The following is a 10,307-nucleotide window of genomic DNA, read 5'->3' on the forward strand; positions in this document are numbered from 1 at the left end:
GGGTTGACACTCCACGTGCGATCATTAGTAATGGTGGGTCGCACTTCTGCAACTGGTTAGTTAAGGCTCTGCTAAAAAAATATGGTGTAAAGCATAAGGTGGAAAAACCTTACCATCCTCAAACGAGCGGGCAGGTGGAAGTCTCGAATAGAGAGATCAAGTACATATTGGCAAAGACTGTGAATGCTAACAGGACTAATTGGTCAAGAAAATTGGATAATGCATTGTGGGCCTACCGAATAGCTTACAAGACACCCATAGATGCCTCTCCATATCAGCTTGTGTATGGCATGACATCATACTTGCCTATTGAAGTTGAGTACAAAGCACTATGGGTGTTGAAAAGGCTAAATTTTGTGTGGCATGATGCAGATAAGCTGAGGATGAGCAAGGTGAATGAGTTAGATGACTTCCAAATATGTGATTATGAGAGTTTTGATTTGTATAATAAGAATATGAAGTTGTATCATGATAAAAAAAATCAAGAAAAGAGTGTTTGAGCTCAGTTTTCTGGTCTTGTTGTATAATTTGAGACTTCATTTGTTTATAGGAAAGATGAAGACTAGGTTTTACGAAATATTCAGTATGGTGAGGGTGTTCCCATATGGTTCTATAGAGATAAAGAACTGTGGTGAATCCCCCGTTCAAGGTTAATGGGCAAGGGTGAATCACTATATGGGAAACACTGAGGAAGTAAAAGTTATTGATCATTTGAGCCTTGGTGAAGTCTGAGTAACCAAGGAATCTGCATCGTGACACGATGCTATATTAGGAATTGCATGGAAGGAAACCCATGGGGATGGTTGGTAAAGTATAAGTATCCAACCTAGCCACGTCGTACCACAATTTAAATTCAGCACTGCATGGGAGGAAACCCATTTTTATACTTAATTGATTGATTATAGGGTAACTTGTGTGTTCAGTATGCAAGGCTGGAGATTGCAGAAAAAGAATATAAAGTTTTCTGGTGCCAGACCTTATGACCCACTTCACAAGTAATGATAACACTTCATTACTCTTCACCAGAGTTGTAGGGTGCTGGAACTTGGACCATCCTAAGGTATTTGGCTTCTGGAGTCATTATGACACTTAAAATGAGTCGTAGTCAGTGACTACGACTTGTCACCTTTGATTCATGATGACTGAAACCCAGGTAAGTTTCTAATCATTATGGGGGGAGTCTATGACCTGTAGTCAGTGGTAACAAGCCATAATGATGACTCATGATTAGGACCAACAATGTGGGACTAACGGGTCGACCCAGTCTAATCTAAATGGTTTAATTAAAGGAATTCAATCCAAATGATTAGAATTCCTATTTTAAAAATAGTGACTCCCCTATTCCCATAACCGACCAAACCCTTTTAAAAAACACTTCATTTTTCATCCCCCAACATCATAATTGAGATCAAAAACTCTCCCAAAGTAAGAAATTAGAAGAACTAGGGCTAAAATCTCTAAGGCATTGTTTCAAGGAACTAAATGATTTAAATCAAGTAGTATTGTTCGTTTAATTCTTTATCTATGAAAGTAGTGCTTGAATATTTAAATATTTTTTTGGTTCCTTGATTGAAATACGAGCATAAATATACCTTGACCCTTATTCTTGACATAAATTTTAAATGTAATGAATGAATGGGAGTTAAAAAATAATTTGTGCTAAATGTTGTTGTTGGGGATGAATTAGGAGTTTTTAATGTTTTTAAGGGTATATTATTGAGTTGGACTTGAAAATCAAAACCAGACCCTCTAAACACTTATGTTATAGTGGCTATGATACTTTTAGTGACTCATAGGGTCACCTAACGAATCGTTACTTAACTTATAACCACCGATAACATGGTTGGTTAGAGGAGTTGGGGTTATGTTAACATTATGACTCATCTCATGAGTCGTAGTCATAAAATACAACTCCTCGTGGGGAATCGTAATGACTAGAAAAGGTCAAATATAAAGGGAATTATTCTGGTCAGACAATGAATGCTGGTAGCAAGTTGTTGTCTAACATAAAAACTAGTTAGGAGGACTCGTTACCTAAACAGTGACCATTACTTATGCATAGTCTTACCTTATGAGTCTCATCACGACTCGTAACTAGAGGTCATGACTCGTACCCTAAGTCGTAGGGTAACCAGTCCCTACAACACAGATACTAAATTTCTTGTTCTCCTTTCATTTTCTTAGGAATACCTAATAGGTTTGTTTCAATAAGTACTAATGTCTCCAAAAGTTAATTCGACAAAGAAGCAAACCCCAAAAAAGGCTGCCCTAAAATCCAATCGTAAACTCATAGATGAGGACATTGAGTTATCAAGTGACTCAATAGAGGAATATCCAACAGATGGGCAGGTGGATCCAAGGGAGAAGCGACCTCGGGGTACGAAAGCAACTTTGGATGAGGTCACATGTAACACCCCGAGTCTATACCCCAGACGCTACATGGTGCTCATAATCCCGAAGGACCACAAGCTAACCCATGACTTGTACCTACTGTAATAATTGAATAATAATATGGTAAATATGCAGAAAGTAGGCAAAAACTGGCCATAAGGTTCAATACTGTAAATAATACTGGATATGGTATCATAATACCAAAAACTGAATATCAATACTGAAAACTGAACAATTGTTTGAAAATACTCTAGTTTGAAAAGCCTCTAAACTGTCTGAACTGTGGAATTGATGGGACAAGTCCCCAACTAACTCCAACTACTGAAAATAAACTGAAATACTAAAATAAACAATCACATCCTCAAACTATAAGGACTCACCACTAACTCTGTATGCTGAGAATTTAAACTACTAAGGGTGCTCGGGAGACTGTGCGTCTGAACCTATGATATAAGACATCATAGCGCAAAATAAAAGAATACGTCAGTACTTTGAATGTACTGGTATACTCAGTGGGTAGGCTAAAATGCATGGGTTCATATGCATGAACAATACTAACTGAATATCATGAGTATGACTGAATGAGAGTAAATGCATGAATATGGAAACTGTACTGAGATCATAATAACACTGGATACTAAATCTAAATACTAATTAACTGATATCTGAGTATACTGATACTGAATTACTGGTAACTGAATGATTGTATCTGACAGTCTTGATTTTGTGGAACTATACTGAATCCTATACTTAGCTGAGTGACTGTGTCTGATAGTCCTGAATCTGCGAAACTAAACTAAGTTCCATATTGAGACTAAATCTAAAACTGAGACTGTGGGAAGTAATCATCTAACCGACATGCCCCTTCTCTAACTGATTTGGGGTCCAACCTGTAACCCCAGTTGGACGGGTGTCAATACTGTGCCACGGATAAAGACAAGTGCTGAGCCATCCTCATCTGGCAGGTGCTCTGAACGAGAATGGTGGTACCCTCAACTGGCAGGTAGATCACCTCATCAATCCTCAACTGGAAGGTTGATGTCTCAACCTAAGTTGGCTACGTAGTTCTGGAATACAAGGTCTGCTTCTAAGGATTTCACCCTCTACTGGCAGGTGAGTCCCCATCCTTGAGTTCACTCGGCGCTGATCCTACTCCCAACTGAATAGACATTGGACTGAATTCTAAACTGTACTAGGCTAGACTAAACTGTTATTCATCGTACTATATAATTTAACTAAACTTATTTTACTGAACTAAGCTGGACTGATTCTGAGTTCACTGAGTTTTTCTAAGTTCTGTAACTTACTGAATTCTACTGATCGAGACATGACTGATTCTACTCTGTAACTGACCATGGCTCTAGACAAGCAGCTAAATTATTGGGTATTAAATAACCCCAGGACTCGATAGTATAAACTTAAAAGACATGGCATAATCTTGAGACATGGTAACTAACTACTTAGTCATCATTTATTCATTTGGGCTTTCAAGAAAACACTTGCATACATGCTAACATGATATAATTTCACTAATCAACTCACATGGACAACTCATCAAACACTTATGGGGCACAATATATGAACATAATACTAAAACAACATATAGGCATAATGACTCAACTCCAATTATACAATTCCAAGAGTTTCAACATGAATTCACATGATAAAGCACACATATTAATTAACTCTACATGAATCTTGTAATAAATCATAAATACACTTTAATTCAAATCGTGGAAATCATGAAATCACTCTAAATGAACTTTAAAAGAGTTTCTTGGAATCCAAGGGTAGAAGGAACCCTTGGATGAACATTTCACATACCTTAGTTGGTGAATTCGGGAAAATTAACGATGGAATCTTGAGCCTTAAATTTGAATTTAATTTACCTAGGGTTTTTGTTCTTGAGCAATTTGTGAAAGAATGAATACAACTTGCTAAAAGAGGGCTAAATTTTGTGTTATGAGGGCTGAAGGGCATGGGAAAAAGACTTAATTAACCATGAGGACGTGACTTTTTAAATGACTATAAATTAAACCATCGACGCATAGGCCAATGCGCTGCATCATTGGAATCGACATGATAGCCAACGCGCCGCATTGAATCTGGATCGATTTATTGGAATTAGACACTGAAAGCTGGGGAAAATATTTATCAATGCAATAGTCGACACGACGGATCAAGATCACATTGATTCACTAGTTTAGGAATCCAAAGGTGCTTCAAATGAAGTCTAAAAAATTCAAAACTTGTCCGGAAACACCTATTGACATTCCTGATCATGAATTAACTCAAATATCAATATTTAATGGATGTAAAGGTTACGAAATAATATTTCCAACTTATAAAGGCTAAAATAACACTAAGTCTGAATACTTAGCTAGAATTTTCTAAGTCTGGGACCCCTTAACAAGCTTAAAGGACTGAATTAAGCTAGGAATTTTGCGGAATCCTCTATTATCTCCCCCTTGGGGAATATTTATCCTCAAATAAGACTGACAAAGTTGAGAATACTGGTAGACTGAACTTACTTACTGAACATAAACATCTAAAACATAATTAGCTAACTGATGTTACTGACATACTGAATTTCATACTGAACATGAATATCTGATGCATGAATACATGACTGAACTGACTCATAAATATATGACTAAATATTCAATGGTAACTGATACCAAGTTCATAATGGAAAATCTGAGTATGAAACTGAATAAACTTAAGGAAAACTATTACCTTGAGTTGAATATGAGTTTACGGAGAAGAGGTGAGGATACTTGGTCCGCATATCTGCTTCTGCTTCCCAAGTAGCTTCCTCAATAGACTGATTTCACCAAAGAACTTTGACTAGAGGGACTTCTTTGTTCCTCACTCTACGAATCTAATAATCAAGGATTTAGACTCTTCGTAAGAGAGGCTATTCTGAACATCTATGCCCTCTATGAGGACTACGGCCGATGTGTCACCTATGAATTTCTTTAGCAAGGAGACATGAAACACCAGATGGACTGAAGATAGATCTGAGGGCAACTCAAGCTCATAATATACCTTTCCAAAATGACTGATAATTCAATAAGGACCGACATATTGGGGACTGAGTTTTTCCTTCTTGCCAAACTGCTTCACTCCTTTCATAGGAGAGATTTTCAAATATGCATAGTCACTAATCTCGAGCTTGAGATCCTTACTACGCACATCAGCTATGATTTCTGTCGACTCTAAGCTATCTTATGTCTTTCCCTGATTAAGTGGACTTTCTCTAAGGTATCAAATACCAAGTTAGGCCCTACCACTGCGGCCTCACCCACTTCAAACCAACAATGAGACATCTACACCTCCTCTCATAAAGTGCCTCAAATGCAGCCACTTGAATACTGGAATAATAGTTGTTGTTGTATGCGAACTCAATCAAAGGCAAGTGGTTATCCCAACAATGTTTAAAGTCTATTTCACATGCCCACAGCATATCCTCTAAAGTCTGAATGGTCCTTTCTACTTGGCCATCTGTCTGAGGGTGAAAGATTGTATTAAGGTGAATTTGGGTACCAAAATGCTTTTGGAATGCTTTCCAAAAATAAGAGGTGAACTGGGTACCTCTATCTGAGATGATGGATAATGGAACACCGTGCAATTTGACCAATTCTCTGATATAGAGTTTGGCATAATCCTCAACTGAGTAAGAGGTATGGACTGGTAGGAAATGAGCTAATTTGGTTATCTTATTTATAATGACCCAAATTGAATAATGCTGACAACGAGTAAGAGGCAAACCCATCACAAAGTCCATGTTCACTTCCTCCCATTTCTAGGTGGGAATGTTGAATTCCTGCATGGACCCACTAGGTTTCTGATGCTCAATCTTAACCTACTGACATATTGAGCACTTAGCCATAAACTCTATAATATCTCTCTTTATCCTACTCCACTAATAGATCTCCCGCAAATCATGGTACATCTTAGTGGCCCCTGGATGAATAGAGTAGCGCGCACCATGTACTTCTATAAGGATTTACTACCTCAACTCATCTATTATTGGCATACATAGTTGACCCTAACAATGCAAAACACCATCTCCTTCTTGGGAGAAAACCTCTACCTTCTGATCTCTGACCGATTCTTTTAACTTGACCAGACTGGGATACCTATCCTTCTTTTCCTTCACTTTGGAAAGTAGGATGATTTTGAACTACTCTGCACCCATACACTACCTTCTACTGAATCGACTAAGTGGACACCTAGTCAAGCTAGCTGATGAACTTCCTAAGCTAACATCTTCTTACTATCCTCGACATGATCAATAATATCCATAGATATTCTACTGAGAACGTCAGCCACTATATTGGCCTTGCCTGGATGATACAAAATACTCATGTCATAGTCTTTCAATAACTCCAACCACCTTCTCTGATGGAGGTTTAGGTCATTCTGAGAGAATACATACTGCAGGCTCTTATGGTCAGTGAACACATCCACGTACACACCATACAAATAGTGCCTCCAAATCTGTAAGGCAAACACTACTCCTGCTAACTTAAGATTATGACTAGGGTAATTCTTCTCATAGGGTTTAAACTGTATAGAGCATAGGATATAACCTTACCTCTCAGCATCAGAACATACCCCAAGCCAACTCTTGAGGTATCACAATACACAACAAAGTTGTCTGAACCATTTGGTAGGGTTAAAACTAGAGTTGTAATAAGTCGAGTCTTCAACTCTTGAAAACTCTTTTAACAAGAATCTGATCACTGAAATTTAACTTTTTTCTGGGTCAGTCTGGACATAGGGGATGCAATAGATAAAAATCCCTCAACAAACCTTCAGTAATAGCTGGCCAAGCCTAAGAAACTCCTAATATCTGAAGGAGAGATGGGTCTGGTCTAGTTTTTTACTGCTTCAGTGTTTTGGGGATCAACTCTAATTCCATCACCGAAAACTATATGGCCAAGAAAATCTAGTGACCTTGACCAAAATTTGCACTTACTAAATTTGGTGAATAACTGATGATTTTTTAGAGTCTGTAATACTATTATAAGATAGTCTGCACGGTTGTGTTCACTATGAGGGTAGACAAGAATGTCATCGATAAAGACTATGATGAACATGTCCAAGTACAGCTTGAACACACGGTTCATCAAGTCCATGAAAGCTGTTGGGGCATTGTTATGACCAAAGAACATGACTAAGAATTTGAAGTGACCATATTAAGTTTTAAAAAATATTTTTGGGATGTCATACTCCCTGACTCTGAGTTGGTGGTAGCCTAATCTGAGGTCTATCTTAGAGAAGTAACTGGCACCCTGAAGTTGGTCAAATAAGTCATCGATTCTGGAAAGTGGATACTTGTTCTTGACTGTGAATTTATTTAACTGATGGTAGTCAATACATATTCTAAGAGAACCATCTTTATTACGCACGAATAAAATTAGTGCGCCCAACGAGGACATATTGGGTCTGATAAATCCCTTATCTAGGAGATCCTTTAATTGTTCTTTTAATTCTCTGAGTTCTACAGGTGCCATTTTGTATAGCAGGATAGATATGGGTTGAGTATCTAGAAGAAGGTCTATTCGAAAGTCAATTTCCCTTTTGAGAGGAATTTCGAGAAAATCTTGGGGAAACACATCTAGGAATTCACATGCTACTGACACTGATTCAAGAATAGGGTTTTTTAAACTAGGTCCTAGACTTGAACGAGATGGTATACACATCCCTTAGATATCATCTTCCTTGCCCGAAGGTAAGAAACAAGCTGACCCCTAAGTGCTGAAGTACTACCCCTCCACTCTAGGATAGGTTCATTCAGAAACTAAAACTGGACAATTCTATTTCTACTGTCGACTGAGGAATAGCAGGAATAAAGCCAATCCATGCTTATAATGACATCAAAATCAGTCATCTCTAATTTTACTAAGTCTGCTAAAGTGACTTTCTGAGATACCATAATCGGACAATTTCTGTATACCCGTTTGGATATAATAGATTTATCTACTGGGGTAGAGACTGTGAAAGGCTCTGCTAGGATTTTGGGACTGACTCCAAAATCGACAACTATATAAGAAGTAACAAAGGACAAGGAAGCTCCTAGATCTAGCAAAGCGTAAACATACATATGATAAACTTGTAACATACCAGTGACCACATTAGGAGAACTCTCCTGATCCTTTTGGGACTGAAGAGCATAGAGTCTGTTTAGGCATTGCCCACTGGTGGCACTAGAAGCGGTACCCTGCTAATTTGGGCGATCGAACTGAGCCAGGGGATAGTTATACTGACCCTGAGAACCTAACTGGGGACAATCTCTAAATCTGTGGCCTGACTTGCTATACCTAAAACACACATCGCTGCCTGCTCTATAGATACCCTGGTAGTTTTGGTCATACTTCTGACAAAAGGGATTAATTGGGGCACTACTAATACTGTCCTGGGGTTTAGGGACTGATGCCCTATCCATATTGTCATCTCTGAATTTCATCACAAAAGCACTGGCTGAGGACAGAGCTGGGACTGAAGATTTCGGGTAAAACTGAGAACGATTCCCACCTTTTGACTTAGGCTGAGCGAAGTTAAAACTACCTATTCTTGCTCTCTTGCTTTCCCTCTCCTTATCTTTATTCTTGGCCTCCTCTATCTGCTGAGCATGGACCATGAGCTGGGATATGTCCACTTCATTAACCTTAGAAAATTACTAGAAAATGAGATTAATGGTGTGTTGGGGGTTAAACTCTAGTTTACGATTATTGGTGTAAAATAATGAAATTGCTTATCAGTTTGATATATAACGATCCTAGAGTATTAGAAAATACTAATGGGATTAGATTTTTGACTAAATATGCTAAATTGAGTGGTATTCATGAAGTTAAAATGATTAGAAAACCCCTAAAATGATAAAATAGGGCAACTTATGATTAAAATTAGTAATTTTTGATCCTTAGTTGTTAAAAAGGGATGAATTATTGAAACATGTATATATTGGTGGTCGTATAGATCAAGAATGAGTTAAAACTAAAGGGGAAAAGTGTGACTTAAATGTGACTTTGAGCAAAGGAGTCGAAGTAGGCTATGATTTTTTGTAGCACTTAAACTTTCTTATCTTTGTGTTTGTTTGTAATTTGAGCATCTATGATTGCCTTCTAGCATAATTTGTGATTTTATGAATGCATTTTATTATAGTTACATTTTGGTGAGGTGTTGAGGTGATGAATCAAGTACCACACCGGTAAATTATAATATGATATGGTGATGGATTAGGTACCACGCCGGTACAATATGATATGTTGTGATACCACACTGATAGGTTATGTTGATGATGAGAAAGGTAAGAGATAGTGCGCACATCTTGCATACATGTACTCATATGCATTTAGTGCCATTTAATAAATATATATGATGAAGAATGATTGATGAAAATGTTTTAAGTATAAAAGCCTGTGAAGTGAACTTGTGAGTGTAACTACATGACGATTTATGATATATTGTTTGATTGATATCATTGATTATGAATCTTGTGATTATTACTTTTATACTTGCTTACTTATACATTGTTAACTTAGTCGATCTATGATGCTTACCAGTACTTGTTAATATACTAATGATATCTATACTCTTCTTTTAATTGAGTGCAACACATCTTCTAGCAGTCGACACACGACCTCGGCTCTAGCTGGCGTCTAGACTTGATTTAGAGGGTGAGCATCATGTTCGGGCAACCTTCAAGTCTTCTACGATGTTATATCCTTTGATTCAGGACTAGATTCCTTTTTTACTATGTTTGAATATTTCTATTTCTTTTAAATTTAGTGGTTCTTTTTAGATGTACTTTTACGATGACTTCAGATCCTAAAGATTATAATAAATTGAGATTTCTGCACTCTATTCTTTTTTATGGGAGAAGACATTGTTGACAAAGATGTTAT

Source organism: Capsicum annuum, chromosome 3 (genome assembly GCF_002878395.1).
Source record: "Capsicum annuum cultivar UCD-10X-F1 chromosome 3, UCD10Xv1.1, whole genome shotgun sequence".
In the NCBI taxonomy this organism is placed as follows: Eukaryota; Viridiplantae; Streptophyta; class Magnoliopsida; order Solanales; family Solanaceae; genus Capsicum; species Capsicum annuum.